At 36.5% G+C, this 17,109-nt stretch overlaps 1 pseudogene; it reads right to left on the bottom strand.

Moving 5' to 3' along the window:
- Window positions 1-7,376: 7,376 nt before the first annotated feature.
- Window positions 7,377-17,109, bottom strand: part of LOC107024741 — a 17,612-nt pseudogene continuing 7,879 nt past the window's right edge.

The following is a 17,109-nucleotide window of genomic DNA, read 5'->3' as shown; positions in this document are numbered from 1 at the left end:
ATTTGTCAAATACGATCTTACATTACTGTGTTTCCTCCTTATAGGTCTGGATTTACCGTTGTAATAACGGTTTTGAACTCTACCAATTGCAGCGGTGCTATCACAATGAATTAAAATAGGAGGAATTGGTTTTTCAAAATAAGGAATTTGAAACAATAAATCTCTTAACCAATTCGCTTCCTCACTAGCTGAAGCTAAAGCAATTAGTTCAGCCTCCATGGTAGAGTTAGCAATTATAGTTTGCTTTTTTGATCTCCAACAAACAGCACCACCACCTAAAGTAAAGACATAACCAGTTGTAGAACAGGAATCACCTGACAAAGTGTTCCAATCCGCATCACAAAAGCCTTCGAGTACAACAGGATATTTTTTATAGAACAGACCACAATTTTCCGTTCCAATTAAATATCTCATAGCTCTTGTTATAGCATGCCAATGTTCATTACCTGGCTTGCTTGTAAACCAGCCAAGTACTCCTACTGCATATGCAATATCAGGCCTAGTGCAATCAGTCACATATCTCAAACTTCCGATTATACTAGCATATTCCTTTTGATTTATTACATCATTTTCACTTTCAACAGGAAATAAGTGAACACTTGAATCAAAAGGAGTAGCAACATGCTTGCAATCATGAAAGTTATATTTTTTCAAAATTTTCTCAACATAATGTGACTGGTCAAGGAAAATCCCCTCACATGTTCTTGTTATTTTTATTCCAAGAATAAAATTTGCCTCACCAAGATCTTTCATATCAAAATGGCTTCTAAGAACATTTTTAGCTTCATCAATAACATTCATGTTAGAGCCAAAGATCAACAAATCATCAACATATAGGCAAATGATCACATGTGAATTATTCCAAGACTTATGATATATGCACTTATCACACTCATTTGTTTTAAAATCATTTTCAATCATGCAGGAATCAAACTTTTCATGCCATTGCTTTGGTGCCTGTTTCAAGCCATATAGGGATTTAGTAAGTTTACATACTTTGCTTTCTTGGCCTGCTTCAACAAAACACTCGGGTTGGTCCATATAAATTTCTTCATTTAGGTCTCCATTTAGAAAAGCAGTTTTTACATCCATTTGATGAATTTGCAAATCAAAAATTGCAGCCATAGCAACTAAAAGTCTAATGGATGTAATTCTTGTTACCGGAGAAAAAGTATCAAAAAATTCTAGGCCTTCTAGTTGTTTAAAACCTTTTGCAACTAGCCTAGCCTTGTATTTATCAATAGAACCATCCGGTTTCAACTTTTTCCTTAAGACCCATTTGCAACCAATTGTTTTACAACCCGGTGGTAAATCAACTAACTTCCAAGTTTTATTAGAAATTAGAGATTCCATTTCATCATTTACAGCCTCTTTCCAAAAAATAGAATCATGTGAAGATAATGCTTCTTTCAAAGTTAGAGGGTCATTTTCAACATTAAACACATAAAAATCAGGACCAAACTCTTTTTCTACTCTAGCTCTTTTACTTCTTCTTAACTCAAAATCAACAACTTCTTTATTTTTCAAAGTTGAAGTAGAAGAACTAGGTAGTGACAAAATATTTTGTTCAATCCTTTGACCCCCACTATTTTTAGTATCAAAAGGAAATTTATTTTCATGAAAAATAGCATCACCAGATTCTATTACAATATTATCTTCAAGATTAAAAAATCTATAGGCTGTACTATTTGAAGCATAACCAAGAAAAGCACAAGTAGTAACTTTCTTACCCAACTTTGTAATCTTGGGATCCATTAGCCTCACAAAGGCTAGACAACCCCAAACTCTTAGATATCCCAAACTTGGCTTGTAACCTTTCCACAATTCAAAAGGTGTCAATTTAGACTTTTTATGAGGCACACGATTCAACACATAACAAGCAGTTAAGATAGCTTCACCCCAAAAATTTAAAGGTGCATGTGACTCAATAAGCATGGCATTAGTCAATTCAACCAAAGTTCTATTTTTCCTTTCTGCTACTCCATTAGACGAAGGAGAGTAAGGAGGAGTAGTTTCATGAATTATTCCCAATGATCTAACAAAAGAATTAAACTCATTTGATTCATATTCACGGCCTCTATCACTTCTAATTCTTTTTATTTTTCTTCCAAACTGATTTTCAACCTCATTGAGATAAGTTTTGAAATTTTCAAAAGCATCACTTTTATTTTTCATCAAGTAAACATATGTAAACTTAGAAAAATCATCAATGAAAGTGATAAAATATCTATTACCTCCACGAGTTAGAATTCCACCAAGTTCACAAATATCAGTATGAACTAATTCTAACAAATCAGTTTTTCTTTCAACTTGAAAATGAGGCCTTTTAGTGATCTTGGCTTTACTACAAGCCTCACACTTTTCAAAATTCTTTTTAACCATTGGGATTAATCCTAAACTACTCATGATTCCAACATAACGATCATTAATATGACACAAACGAGCATGCCAAAAATTAGTAGAAGAAAGCATATAAACAGAAGTAGAAGTTTTATTCATTTCAACATTCAACTTAAACATCCCATCACATGCATACCCCTTCCCCACAAAAATACCTTTCTTCACTATTACATATTGATCAGATTCAATAATCTGTTTAAAGCCTGCTTTATTAAGAAGAAAACTAGACATCAAATTTTTTCTCATAGAAGGAGTATAAAGTACATCTTTCAATGTTAATATCCTTCCAGAAGTAAAACACAATTCAACATCTCCCTTTCCAAGCACTTGAGTAGTGTGAGCATCACCAAGCATGATGGTTTTGGGCTCCTCAAAATGAGTATATTTTTTAAACCAGTCTTTGTCATAACAGACATGACGGTTTGCACCAGAATCAGCCCACCATCCATCAACATTCTCAACCATGTTTATGTCGGTAATCACCGCCACAAAAGGTTCTTCGATAACGTTTGCCTGAGGGTTAGGACCACGTTTTCGGAATCTGCAAAATCGAGCAATATGACCACTCTTGCCACAAACAAAGCATGGTCCCTTTTCTTGAACTTGTTGATTTTGTGCTTGGTGATTTTCACCATTATTTTTCTTGGGAGGTCTACCATTATTTTTCTTGAATTTTTTCTTCTTAGGCTTTAAAGAAGTATTTTTGTGAGTTTCAGGAGTAGCATTATTCGAAGTAATTAAATTTACCTTCGATGTGATGTTGTTCTCTTCTGTTTGTAAAAGTGCATCTTGGCCCCTTGCTTCTTCTTCCATGCGGATTTTCATTATCAAGGTTTCAAGAGAGGTTTCCTTTTGTTTGTGGCGCATAGTTTTTTGAAATTCCTTCCAAGAAGGTGGAAGTTTATCCACTATGCCACAAACAATAAGGTTATCTCCAATTTTAACCTCTTCGGACCTAAGCTCTCCAACAATCATGATGAAGTCTTGAGCTTGATCTACCACTGATTTGTTGTCCACCATTTGGAAACGAAAAAATCTACTAGCTGCATATTTTTTCGCTCCAGCCTCTTCGGTATCATACTTACTCTGCAATGCCTTCCAAATTTTCTTTGCACTAGAGTAAGTTCTATCATAATAATCATAAAAATTATCATATAGACAATTAAGAAGATAATACCGACACTTATAGGAATCACCATCGTACTTTTCCACTTTCTCTAGATGAGAAATAGTTTCATCATCATTCATAGTGGTGATGTCTTCTTTATTTGGATTCTTCTCCGTTAATACATAAGAAACATTGAGAAGACTTAAGTAGAAAAGTACTTTACCCTTCCATCTCTTGAAATGGTTACCATTGAACCGAAATGGCTTGTTAAGATCTCCCATCTTGACATCCGCGGTTTTTTCAATTGTAGCCATCTTTGAATCTCCTTAATATTGTTAGTGAAAAAACTTACAAGATAATAAAATTGCAAGATTACAATTGAAAATAAAATGAAGAAAGTAATCTCTTCAGGCTGAGGCGCGGATATCTCGCTCTCTTTAAGGAGATTCAAGCCCACTGCAGCAAATGTTTTCACCGGTCCAGCAGTAGTCCTCTTTGACTTGTCCCCTCCAGGATACAACAGCCTTCACAAAGTATAACTCAACAACTCTGGACAAGAGTTGAGTCCAAAGCTCCACAAAAAAGAACACCTCCCTTCAACTAATAAGAACTCTCTTTTAGACTAACTCTTTCACTCTTTGTTTTCTCTTATGAATTGTGTGTCACTAAAACCAAATGAAGACTACCACTATTTATACTATAAGAAGTCTTCCTAGCAATGAATAGGAAGATAATGGAGGTAGTAAATAGTGAAGATAATGGCCTTAGGAGTTTCATAGGTTACAATGAGAGTTACATAGGCTACAATGGGAGTTACATAGGTTACAAAGAGTAATGGAGGAATTAAGAATGAAATATATTGATGGATAACCAATGCAAATGGATGATGTAGAAGTCATCCATTCCAATGTTCATTCTTATAACTCCAAAATAAAGCAATTTAATATGTTAAATATTAATATTAAAATGCTAATAACCTAACAGGAACCGTTTTAACACCCACTACTCGACTCGGATCCCAAACAGCCTGGACTATTACTTGCTCTCGGCTTAATAGCTCCTGTCAGCCCAATAGCGCTACTTGTGTGACCTTGGTATCGATATTGGGTTGGACTTTGTTCATAACACTAACACTAGTTCTAATCCAAAAGCAACTTATGCCGCATGTCTAAATTCAGTCCAAACATTATTGTCAATTGCTTCAACTGCTGGTAAGCCAATAGAGATTGATAAAGCCACTCAAGATAATTCGAGACCTAGCATGGCTAGAGTTAAAGTCGAACTTGATTTGCTAGAAAATTTGCCACATGAGAATTCAATATGTCGACCAGAAAACAGGAAAAAGTGTGGAGCATTTTCAGAAGTGTGTATGGTAATCTGTCGTTTTATTGCAACTTTTGTAAGCACCAAGGCCACAACGAAAGTGAATATCGACTATTATTGGGAATAATGCAGCAAAAAAACAAGAAGAAGCATCACAAGTAGGCTCTGAGATTGAAAAATATCAAGGTGATGCTCGAGAAATATTAGATGAAAAGAGGGCTGAAAATAAATCCTTTGTGGTTTATAAAAGTGGTGTCCATGATCAGGTAGTTGTGGCATGACATTAGGAGTGCCAAAATAAAGAAAACTTTGGGCAACTCGCAGTTGCGCACGAATCGGCTTCAGGGGATCAAAGTTTAACCACTAGAAATACTCAGGGTGTTGAAATTATTGAATGTTTGGTTGAGAACATGACGCAACAGGTTGACAATTTCAATAAAAAAATTGAAAGTGATGTCGGAACTAATTCAATTGCCTTGATGAATTCCAAGAGTACAGGTGAGGGAGTGAATCTAATTGGGTTGTTGTGACGAAGAGAAAATCTCCAAGTATTGGAATTGGTTCGCTTATTAGTAGCACGTGCAACAAGTTGTAGATAGTCAAACTATGAATTTAGGTGCTCGAGAAATTGTTCCACAAGAGGTCATGTGTTTTAACACTTTTGATGCTCTTACGAATAGTATTGTGCAATTGAGATCAATTCATCTCAAGTTAACTCTACAAATGAATTAGTTATTTCTAAGGAAAAAAAAGGTGTGACAAGTACTCTGAGATGGATAGATATATCAGATGAAGAGGAAGAACAACTCCTACTTTTGTGTGTAATGATAGTGCCAAGTTAGTAACTTCCAAGCAAGGTTTGTCACCATCAATAAATGTTGTTGTAATCTTAAGTGATCGTTTGGTGAGTTCTAATATTGAAAATTTGCATTCACTTGCACCGATTAACATTAACAAACAACTTCAAGTTGGTGGTAGTAGTACTTCGTCCCGAAATAAGTTTGCTAACCTAGATGACGAGGACATCTCTGAGGAGGGTGATGAAGAGGAAATGCTGGATTATGTTTTGCAATTGCAACTTGGAATGCAGATATTTCTCCTAGGCAACAACGCAACCACAAAATGAAGCATGGAAGAAAGCATAGTTGGGATTAGTGCCGGCAAAATGAGCCCATATTTTGGTAATCCGTCCACCCCGCCCATATTTAAATGGGTTGGGTGAATGAACTCCTTAATCACTTTACCATCCCAACTAGTGGTGGCAAATGGGCGGGTTGAAAATTGGTCAACATAAAATGGATAATAATTAAACCCGCCCATATTTGATATGGGTAAAAATGGTTGGGTAAGAAATGAAGCATTTTCAATATTTTTCATCTAAAAAAAGACTAAAATATTTTCTCTATGTTGAAATTAGTACAATACTATTTACTCATGAAAATATGGGTAAACTAGTATTTTACCCAATCCATTTCTTACCCAACCATTTTTACCCATATCAAATATGGGCGCGTTGAATTATTATCCATTTTATGTTGACCCATTTTCAACCCGCCCATTTGCCATCACTAGTTGGAATGGTAAAATGACTAAGGAGTTCGTTCCAAGGCAACTCGCAAAGCAAAATCCTATGACAGTATCAATCAACAACTTCAACAAGATTCAATAAATCCAAGAAGTGATGCACTATCAACTGTTATTGGATAATTATGAAGAAGAAGAAGACAAGAGAAACATATATCAGGTTTCTTTAGAAGACCAATCTATCTAAATTAGTTCATACATTATTAAAAGAAAGTTTGAGGTTGATAACTCAATATTCTCCTTGGCCTTTATGAGTTTTCATTACTTAAGAATCCTCACTTTTAATATCATCATAGAGTGTATTATAAAATTTTGTGATGATTATAGAATATCTAATTCTCTCTAGTTTGTATTTCTCTGTGGTTGTGGTTGTTAACTAGTAGAGGTTAGGTACCTCATTAGGATTGATAAGGTAAGGCCTAACCTCCCTTGCTTGTATTTATTCCTATTGAGAATTTTTTATGATTATTATCAATAAAAAGCCACTAGACAGACCACTGTCTAATGGTAAAGAAAAAGTCTTCATCAGATACTCTACGAATTCTATCAATTAAATTTACGAATTATGAGGATTTACGCGACTATTCCTTGTACAATAAATAGGTTTTGGTATGCGACTCATACTTGCTACTAAAAGGGACAAGGCCCTATACTTGGGTTAGAGTGTGAAGCAAAGCGCGCACTTCATTAAAGACCAAAATAAACGGAGACAATAAATATACACAGAAGTTCACATTAAAAGCTAAAAGGTAGTTATCACAAAATCCTTCATACACCATAGGACAAACAAAATCAAATTTATAATGGTTCAACATCTATTTCTCATTGTTTAAAAACTTTACTTCTGTAACATCGTCAGAATCTTGTATTCCAATGTTATCATTAGACTGTTCATCACCATTTTCCTCAGCTTCGTCAACTAGCTATGCTTGTTGCATTTTATGACTGTTGAAGGAAGTGACTATTCAGTAGCTTCACCTTCTTCCATATCTTTAGTCACATCCGATCGAAGTAAAGCTTGGCGTTTTTCTTCCTTCTTTTGATCAACATATCTTATCATTTCTTCCCTTACGGCATCCGGGCATTGTTCACACCGTGTGACGTCCCTGCAAGTACCAATAAGGTGTTGTTTGTGACGAAAGATTCCGCCAGTAGTAACTTTTTTACAAAAGTTACATTCAACTGCAGCCTTATTGGTCTCACTTGCTCTTTTCCCATATTTCCATCCCGGGTACTCATTTCTTAACCGCTGTTAAAGATCAAAGAAACATAATCAACAAGATAAACAAAGTAATTGAAGTGACAAATAGTAGTAAAAATGAAGAATACAATACTATGGAAGTACAAGGAATAAAATTAAGAATGAGATATTTGACCTTTAGCTTGGGTTTGCGCTGAGACTTCTTCTTGGTTGCGCTATGAGTTGGTTCCAACTTGAGCATAGACCCCTCACCGTCATTCAATACCTTAGTGTGCTCGTTTCCTCCACTAGTTCCAGAGATCACTGGAGTAGATTCATCATCATCTGTCGTGTCATAAAGTGGAATATTATCCACGATATATCTGCAGTAAGAAAGCCAGATTGAAATAAAGAATCTAGACGTAGAAGTAATGAAACAAATCAAGTTAACAGATCAAAGATTACCTGTTATCTCCTTCTTCCCAGACATGGTTGCACCCCTGAACAAAAGAATAAGAAATGAGATTGACAGACTCGTATCAGATTTAGAAGCTTCTATTATGTTTTAGAAAACACTTCAACGGTGAGGCTTATTCATGGATAATAAAGAAAATTCTTAAAACAAAGGAGACTATGGAAACTGCAGGATATGGAGAAGCTGAGTTGATCCAGAATGCCGAGATTCTCGATAAATAAAATATACATCCAACTAAGAGGAGTATTCCCAAAGGTTACTTGGAGAAGATTAGTTTGTAACAACAAGGGGTCGCCAAAATGGATTATTATGCTACGACTGGCCATCCCTGAGAAGCTACTCACCAAAGACAAACCGCTGAAATTGGGGGGGGGGGCAGTACAAGACGGGAAATGTTCTTTCTGTAATACAATAAAGGAGTCTATAGCACACCTGATGTTTGAATGCAAATATCAGCCGGAGTTTGGAAAAGGCTACTAGTATGGCAAGGCGTAGCTCGACAAACATTGACTGGCAAGGACAAGTGTTAGTTCACTGATTCAAACATTTAATGTTGTTAGTGGCAGTACTTTTAGGAGTCCTAATTAGTTGATATATGTTAGCGCAAAACTAGTGCTCTATTCTTTCTCTAGGTTTGTTTCTTTCCAAGTTCTATTTAAAGACTTGTAGCATTGTCTTCTGAAGTAATAGAAAAAGATCAAGTTTCTCTCTGTTAACATCTTATTGGAGTAGTCGTTTATATCTTTTGCCAACAAGAAGTGCTTTGGGCTAGCACACACCACAAGGGGAAAACACCAGATGCTGAAATCTATAGAATGACCATGGCAAGCGCTGCCTATCACATTTGGCAAGAACGAAATGCAAGACTATTCAAACAGAAGCAGCGAAGTGAAGATGAGATTGTGAAGACTATCATACAGGAGATACATCATAAAGGGAATAAGTACGACAAATTGAAAGGAACGTTAGCTAGATTGAATTTTTATCCTTGCTAATCGATAACTGATGTAGAGGGGACGAAGTAGATGAGGAGTGAGGCTGTTGAAGCTCAGGCCTTTGTACCTAGGCCCTTGGATGAATGAAGGAGCTACAAAGGGCTAGAAAATTCAATTTATCATATAACAGTCTATATCTAACTACCAGTATATAGAATTATCTTAAGCCTTGGCGAGACATTCTCATCACACAGTCATCTTAAAATTTAGAACGGGATATTTTACCTTCAGCTTGGGTTTGGGCTGAGACTTCTTCTTGGTTCTGCTATTAGTTGGTTCCACCTTGAACGTAGACGCCTCACTGTCATTCAATACCTTAGTGTGCTCATTTCCTCCACCAGTTCCAGAGATCACTGGAGAAGATTCATCATCATCCGTCGTGTCATAAAGTGGAATATTATCCACGATATATCTGCAGTATGAAAGCCAAATTGAAATAAATATCCAAACATTACAAGGAAATGAGTTGATGTTGTAACATCCAAACTATATTATCATAGGCAATTTGCTCCAATGGAACTCATAAATAACTACCTGAAATTTTACTCTTATATTACTGTTGACACATAAGTGAACTACCTTAATTATATCATTTAGTTCTAAAGTGAAGTTCAAGTAATCCAACAGTGAACCAAAATGAAACAAGCTTCATCTTTGCCTTTAATATTATTTTATCATCCCTTATTACCTAAGCATGTAATACTTCAGAAAATAGTATATTCTATCTTTACCTGCATCTCAACTAATTCTGCCCCTTACTTGCCAGCTCCAACCAACACATGTATTGGCTAAGTCTGTCACTAAAGCTATGTCACATGAAAAGAAATCACCTATTTTTTTTGTCTTCACTCTGATATGAACTCGAGACATCAGGGCTATTCCTCACTTTATTGACTATTACATGTTTCTTAGTATTAAAGCACATGATAATTATTATATTTAGTTGATTATTGTCTGACATATTCTTCAGCTAGTAGTCTAGAACTCCTATATCTCTTCACGTAGTTTAGCACGTTTAGCACTTCACTTTCAGAGAAGTTCATTTAGGCAATTAGTTAGTCCATTCTTGTATATAAACAAAATATTGGATCAATGAAAGAAATATCGATCTCTTGTTTTTATACTTACAACGATGAAACGAAAGGGTAGCTACTAGGTATGAAACACAATATGACTATGACAAATTATAGAGCGGTGAGGAGCAAGTCAGTTCCGTATGATAGCATTTGAGTGTTCCCATTCCTAAGATCTTGGACAGGGTACTGGCAAATGAACCTGACTACTGGTTTGACTAATTCGTCGGCAAGTCAAGTAAGGAAAGACCAGTTCATTTTGTCCAGAAATATCATTTTAGGCCTATCTATCAATTAACAGACAAAAGAAGTGGGATTAAGATTAGGGGAGGAGCAGCTCTTCTCATACTTCGGCTTATGGAAATACATAACACATCAAATAAAACATGCAAGATCTCTTATGAAGCCGTTGCCTATCAAAGTTATATATCTCAATGTGGTTTTAATGGAATCACTAGTGTTTCTCTTTTACATAGAGAATCAAGAAGCAGACGTAATGGAAAAAGATGAGCTCCTGAAAAAAATCAAGTTAACAGAACATTGATTACCTGTTACCCTCTTCTTCCGAGACATTGCTGCACTCCTGAGCCAACTGCCAAGATAAAAAAGTGAACGAAAGAATAAGAAATGGGATTGACAGACTCATACCGAATTTAGAAGCATCTATCATAAAACATTAATCTGTGTTGTCTAATTCTGGAAAGAAGGAATAAGTGAAATGGCGGTATAAAGGGCATTCTAGATATAACAATTCACAAGAAACTTAAGTTACCTTAAATCCTTGAGATTCGGCACCCAAAAAAAGAGAATAGTTTGCAGCTCCACACAGACAACGAACACGTGCACCACCATACCACTCAAAGTTATAGTTATATGAAAGCTCCATTCGAACGGATATATCTTTCTTTGCAAATATTCCTACCCTTGTTTCCCCTAACACTATCCATTTCCTTGTTTCACAATTTGGTTGGCTGGAAAATTCAGGAAAACACAGTATCAGTTAACAGACTTAATTCACTTATCATCATTTCAATAACTGAAGTTTCAGCGCTTACCAGGAATGATTAATGAATCTTGCTAGACTTCCCTTCTTGGTAGCATCAATGAAATAATTTGCATTCAGTGACATGATGTATGCGTCCTTGACCTCTGCAAAAATCATATGAAATTATATAATAGTGATCGATCTGTAGATGCATTGATAACCATCTCTATTGTCGATAACTTACTATGAGCTTCATAAGCCAGACACCTTTTCTTTGCTACTTCAGATGATAACACTTCTCCACAATATTCCATGATGAACTGTCCAGCCTAACAATCGGTTGATAGAAGCTAATTATTAATTATAAATAACCCATACGCTCGTAAATACATCATAACTACAGCTGCTTCAGCAGAATTACCTTTATATTCTCATCAACTAAAAGACCCCAGCCACGCCCTTTAGTCATGAACAACTTAGTTCTTCATATTCACATTTCTGGAATCTCTGTGGACAGCAAGCAAAACAATATACCAAAAAGAATCTAAAATGAAACATCGTTTCTTTCAAACATGGCTTTGTACTCCGGGCTGCCCTTTTAGTTATAAAGGAATAACTAGGAGCAATTATGCCATATAACAACTGCTCGGAACAAACCATGTTCAATCAAACAAAGATATATACCCAGCTCCTCAGCTGATTTGCTAGATAAACCACTAATTCCAAAGCAGCATTTAATCACACCCCGACGAAATAGTTGCATAATATCAATCAAACCCAAATATCACACCTTCCCCGAATACCTTCTTTCCACAACCAAATCTTAAAACAAATGAGTCACAATTTACAGTTATAGAGAGCACATGACCTTAGGAAGATTTCCTAGTCACAAGGATAACAATGGTGTTTGGGCCATCTTGCGTCCACCTCGACTAATTTCATGAAGTAGAGGGTAAATGTTACTCGATTGCAGGAATTCACAATGAATTCGAGGATCGAAGAACTGTTTCAGGATTTCTCGAGAAAACAGTTAGTAGTGAAGAAGAAGAAGAATAGAAAGAGAGATTAGTAAGAGAAGAGTATTCTGTGTATTTCCTATCATGTATAGAATTGTATTACACTTTATATAGAATTGAAAATACAACTGAAATGGATTCAATTCATTCTAACCAATTCAGTTATTTTGATTTCTGTGTCAACTAACTAACTTTAACTACTTCTATCACTAACTAATATATGAAATCTCGTTTTCATATAGCAGTACTTCCCCCCAATAGCAGATCCTTGTCCTCAAGGATCAAACAACGGAAACCTGGTCTTCAAAACAGTAGCAAATTCACAAGTGGCATTATCAGCAGGAAAACCACACCGCTTGACAAGCACTTGAGCAACAGCCTTGTTACCCCACTTGACCATCCTTCGCTGCAACACTAGCTCAGGTTCAGGACAATGAGAACTAGCCAAATCAATAGTAGGAGGATAAGAAATATGTGTAGGCACTTCATAACACTTCTTTAAGAGAGAAACATGCACAGTAGGGTGTATTTTGACAGAAGTAGGTAATAGGAGAGTGTAAGCAACTGGACCAACTCTCTGTAAAATCTGAAATGGATCATAGAACTTTGCAGCCAACTAAATGAGAAGTATGGTTGGAAATAGTGGCTTGTTTGTAAGGTTGGATTTTGAAGTAAACCCAATCCCCTACATTAAAATTTTGGTCACTCCTATGAGAATCAGCTTGTTGTTTCATCCTCAGTTGAGCTCTACTCAGATGACGTTTAAGAAGTTGTAACTTTAGTTCTCTACTAACTAATGTACTATCAACCTCCGCTAAAGATGATTCCCCTGGCAGATAAGGTAAATGGAGAGGTGGTGGTTGATCATACAAGGCCTCATAAGGAGTGGTCAGAATGGCTGAGTGGTATGAAGTATTGTACCAATACTCAGCCATTGACAAATAAGTAACCCAATTCGAGGCATCCTCGTGACAGTAGCATCACAAATATGTCTCCAAACACCTATTTAACACCTCAGTTTGTCCGTCAGATTGAGGATGATAGGCAGCAGAAGTATTAAGTTGTACTCCTTGGATGGTGAATAATCCTTGCCAGAATGAACTCAAGAAAACAACATCTCTATCACTAGTAATGGTCTCAGGTAAGCCATACAGCTTAACAACAGTATCAAAGAACACCTGAGCAACCGACTGAGCAGTATAAGGTTGTTTAAGAGGAATTAAATGTCCATACTTACTGAGCCTGACCACCACCACTAATATCACTTCATAGCCATTGGATTTAGGTAATCCATCAATAAAATCCATGATAATTTGTGACCAAACCACATCAGGAATAGGAAGAGGTTGTAGTAAGCCAAGATATGCAGCAAGATCAGACTTTACTTTTTGACAAATGTCACACCTTTAATTAAATTGTTTTACGTCAGTCCTCATATGCTTCCAATAGAACAAAGTGAGAAGCCTTTTTACTGTAGCCTCCACACTTGAATGACCTCCTTGAGAACCTGCATGCCATAATGTCATAATCTCAGTCCTAAGACTTTGATCCTTGCCAATTACAAGCTTCCCTTTTCTTCTTAGGTGACTTTGAGACCAAGTAAACTTCTTATGAGTAGTGGGATATGTTTGTAAGTCTGTAATGAGTTGTTGAAGTTAAACATCTGAAGACCAACTATCTACTATAGCTTGGAATAAATCAGTACTAGTAGGAGACACCACCAAAGCCAATAATTCTGCACCAAAAACTCGACAAAGGGCATCAGCGACCTTATTATCAACTCCTTTTTTTGTATTCAACCGCATAGTCAAATGGCATCAACTTGGTTAGCCATAACAATTGAGAATTTGTGTGTAGTTTCTGCTCCATAAGGAACTTCAGAGCCTTCTAATCAGTCCTTATGATGAAATTTTGTCCTAACAGGTACTGAGACCACTTAGTTACAACCTGGACTATGGCTAATAGTTCTCTATCATACACAGATAGGGCAGCATGTCGGGGAGATAAAGCTTTACTGATGAAAGCTATAGGATGTCCTTTCTGCATAAGAACAACTCCTATTCCATATCCACTAGCATCTGTCTCCACCTAAAAGGTCTTGGTGACATCAGGTAATGCTAATACAAGGGCCTGTGTTTAAAGCAATCTTAAGTGTGGTAAATGTTGTCTACGCTGTATTTGACCATCTGCAATTATTCTTCTTAGTTAAGTGAGTCAATGGTTTGCTAATCATGCCAAAACCCTGGATAAATCTCTGGTAATACCCAGCCAACCCTAAGAAACTCCTTAGTTGTTTAAGAGTGTTTAGTATAGGCCAATTCCTTACGGCTTCAACTTTCTGTGGATCTGTAGACACTCCCTCAGATGTAATAAACTGGCCAAGCTATTCTATTCGTTGCACCCCAAAGAAACAGTTGCTTTACTTGGCTATAAGTTGATGCTTCACCATCTCTACAAAAACAGATCTCAAGTGCCGAACATGATCTTCCATAGTTCTACTGTAAATCAGGATATCATCAAAGAAAACAAGCACATGTTTCCTGAGATATTTCTGAATGACAAAATTCATTAGACCTTGAAGTAGCTGGTGCATTTGAGAGTCCAAAAGGCATCACTAGGTATTTTCGATTGGTGATATCCAGACCTCAGGTGTATTTTCGAAAATATCATGGATCCTCCCAACTCATCTAAGAGATCCTCAACAATAGGTATGGGAAACTTGTTTTTCACATTGAATTTATACAAATCCCTGTAGTCAACACACAGTCTCCATGATCCATCTTTTTTCCAACCAATACAATTGGAGATGCAAATGGACTACAACTAGGCCGAATAATCGCCTGATCTAGTATCTGTTGAACTAACCCCTCAATAACATCCTTTTTAACTAAAGGATATCTATAAGGCGTCTTGTTCATAGGTTCAGTCCCAGCTTTCAACACAATTCTATGATCAAAAACACCTCTTGAAGGTGGTAAACAAGCAGGTTCTTCAAACAATTTTTTAAATTCAGATAATAAGGCTAAAAGACTAGGATCATCTTTCATGTCCTGCACATCGTCTGTCTCATGAGCTTTCACTTCTTCACTTCCCATTGGCATTACTTGAATCATACAAAGTTGAGATTGATTACCTGAATGTTTTGCTAACTTCCTAGCACTAACAGTTAACACCTGGTTGCAAGCTCCCCTCAGTAAATGCTTCCTTCCTTTGTACCAAAATTCCATGGTCAGATTCCTGAAGTTCATCTTTATATCTCCCAAAGTGAGCAACCACTGGACCCCCAAAACTACTCCACAACATCCAAGTGGCAACAGTACGAAATCAACTGTAAATTCAGCTGCTTGGAGTAACCAAGTAACAGTGGTCATCTTGTCCACCCTCATGTTGCCATTTGCTGCAGCAACCAGCTAAGGTGAAGTAGACCTAATCCCACAACCTAGTTGACCAACCAACTCAGTTTCAATAAAATTGTGAGAATTGCCAGTTCCTATCAAAATTTTTAAGCCCTTCTTTGAATGATAACCAACCACTTTCAAAGTTCTATATCCTAATGACCCATTTAGTGCATGCATAGATATCTCCATATGTTCTGTAGGTTGGACCAATTCTATTTTATTAGATCCTTCCTCATGTATTTGCCTTTCCTGTTCCTCCATCAGATATTCACTTTCTTGGAATTCCCCTATTTCATCTATTTCTTACAGGTACAATTGCTTGGAAGTCTTACACTTGTGTCTATGAATGTAATTCTCATTGCAGAAGTAGCATAATCCTTTTGATCGTTTCTCATTTATCTTCTCTGCGTTTAGTGTTCTCCTGTTCATTCCTCTAGGACCATTAGAACCCCCACATCTAGGTGTAGGAAGAATAGGTTTGCTGTTGTAATTTCTTTGATCTGTGAATCTTCTTGAATTTACCTGAGAATTTATTTGTGCAGGTTGTCTAACTGCTGCTATATAAGCCTCTTGTAACCTTGCACTTCTGTAAACTTGAGCCAGTGATTGGGGTTAGTCACATTCACAACAATATTCAGTTCATGCTTCAGTCCTCCAATGAAACAACTGATAGCATTTTCCTGTGATAAATTCACCCTTGTCAAATTCCTTTCAAATACAGCTTGATATTCCTTCACACTACCTATCTGTTTAACCTTCTTGATCTCCTCCACTGGATCATCAAAATCAGTCCCAAACCTTTCAACCATAGCCATCACATATTCATTCCAAGTAGCAGGGTGAAGAAACTATCTATATCTCATAAAAGATAAGTGCCACTGAATAGCTTCACCCTCTAGTTGTAAAACAACCACTCCTACCTTCTCCTCCACTGGAACTCCTTCCATGGAAAAGAACTGGTCAATTATAAACAACCAAGATCTGAGATCTTCTCCATTAAACCTCAGGAACTCCATCCTTGACCATCGACTGAAATTAGAATGGTGACAGTGAAAATTATTCTCTCGTTCTTGGCGTACCCTTTCTTCTGGTTGTTCCCCTCTGATTCCACCAGCTGTGACTTGATTCCTCAAATCAATCATTGCTTGATCTATTTTTTCCAGCGATGAAACTTTCCCAGACAAAGTGTTTGTTGGGTTTTAGCAAGTGTGAATGGGAAAAGAAAAGAGAGAATATGAAAAGTGAGGGAACTACTTTGGAGGGAAAAAGAAAAGTCATTTGCAAAATGCAAATGAAAAGTCATTTCTCCCATATTGGCAAAAGAAATGGAAATTGTTGTCCTTATAGAAGGAAACACTTCCATTACTTCTTAAAAGAGATAAGAAGAAGATGCCCCCTCGCGCCGTCGTCGTCGCTCGGCTCGGCTTTGGCTTTAGCTTTGGCTTTGGATTATGATGTGATTGATTGATAAATTTTTTGGACAAAATTTATTTAATCAGTTTTTGTTAAATCAAATAAATCCTGTTAATATTATCTCTTATAAATTTGCGGGTAACGGTAACATTCCGAAAA

Source organism: Solanum pennellii, chromosome 7 (genome assembly GCF_001406875.1).
Source record: "Solanum pennellii chromosome 7, SPENNV200".
In the NCBI taxonomy this organism is placed as follows: Eukaryota; Viridiplantae; Streptophyta; class Magnoliopsida; order Solanales; family Solanaceae; genus Solanum; species Solanum pennellii.
This window is presented reverse-complemented; position numbering and strand designations above follow the sequence as displayed.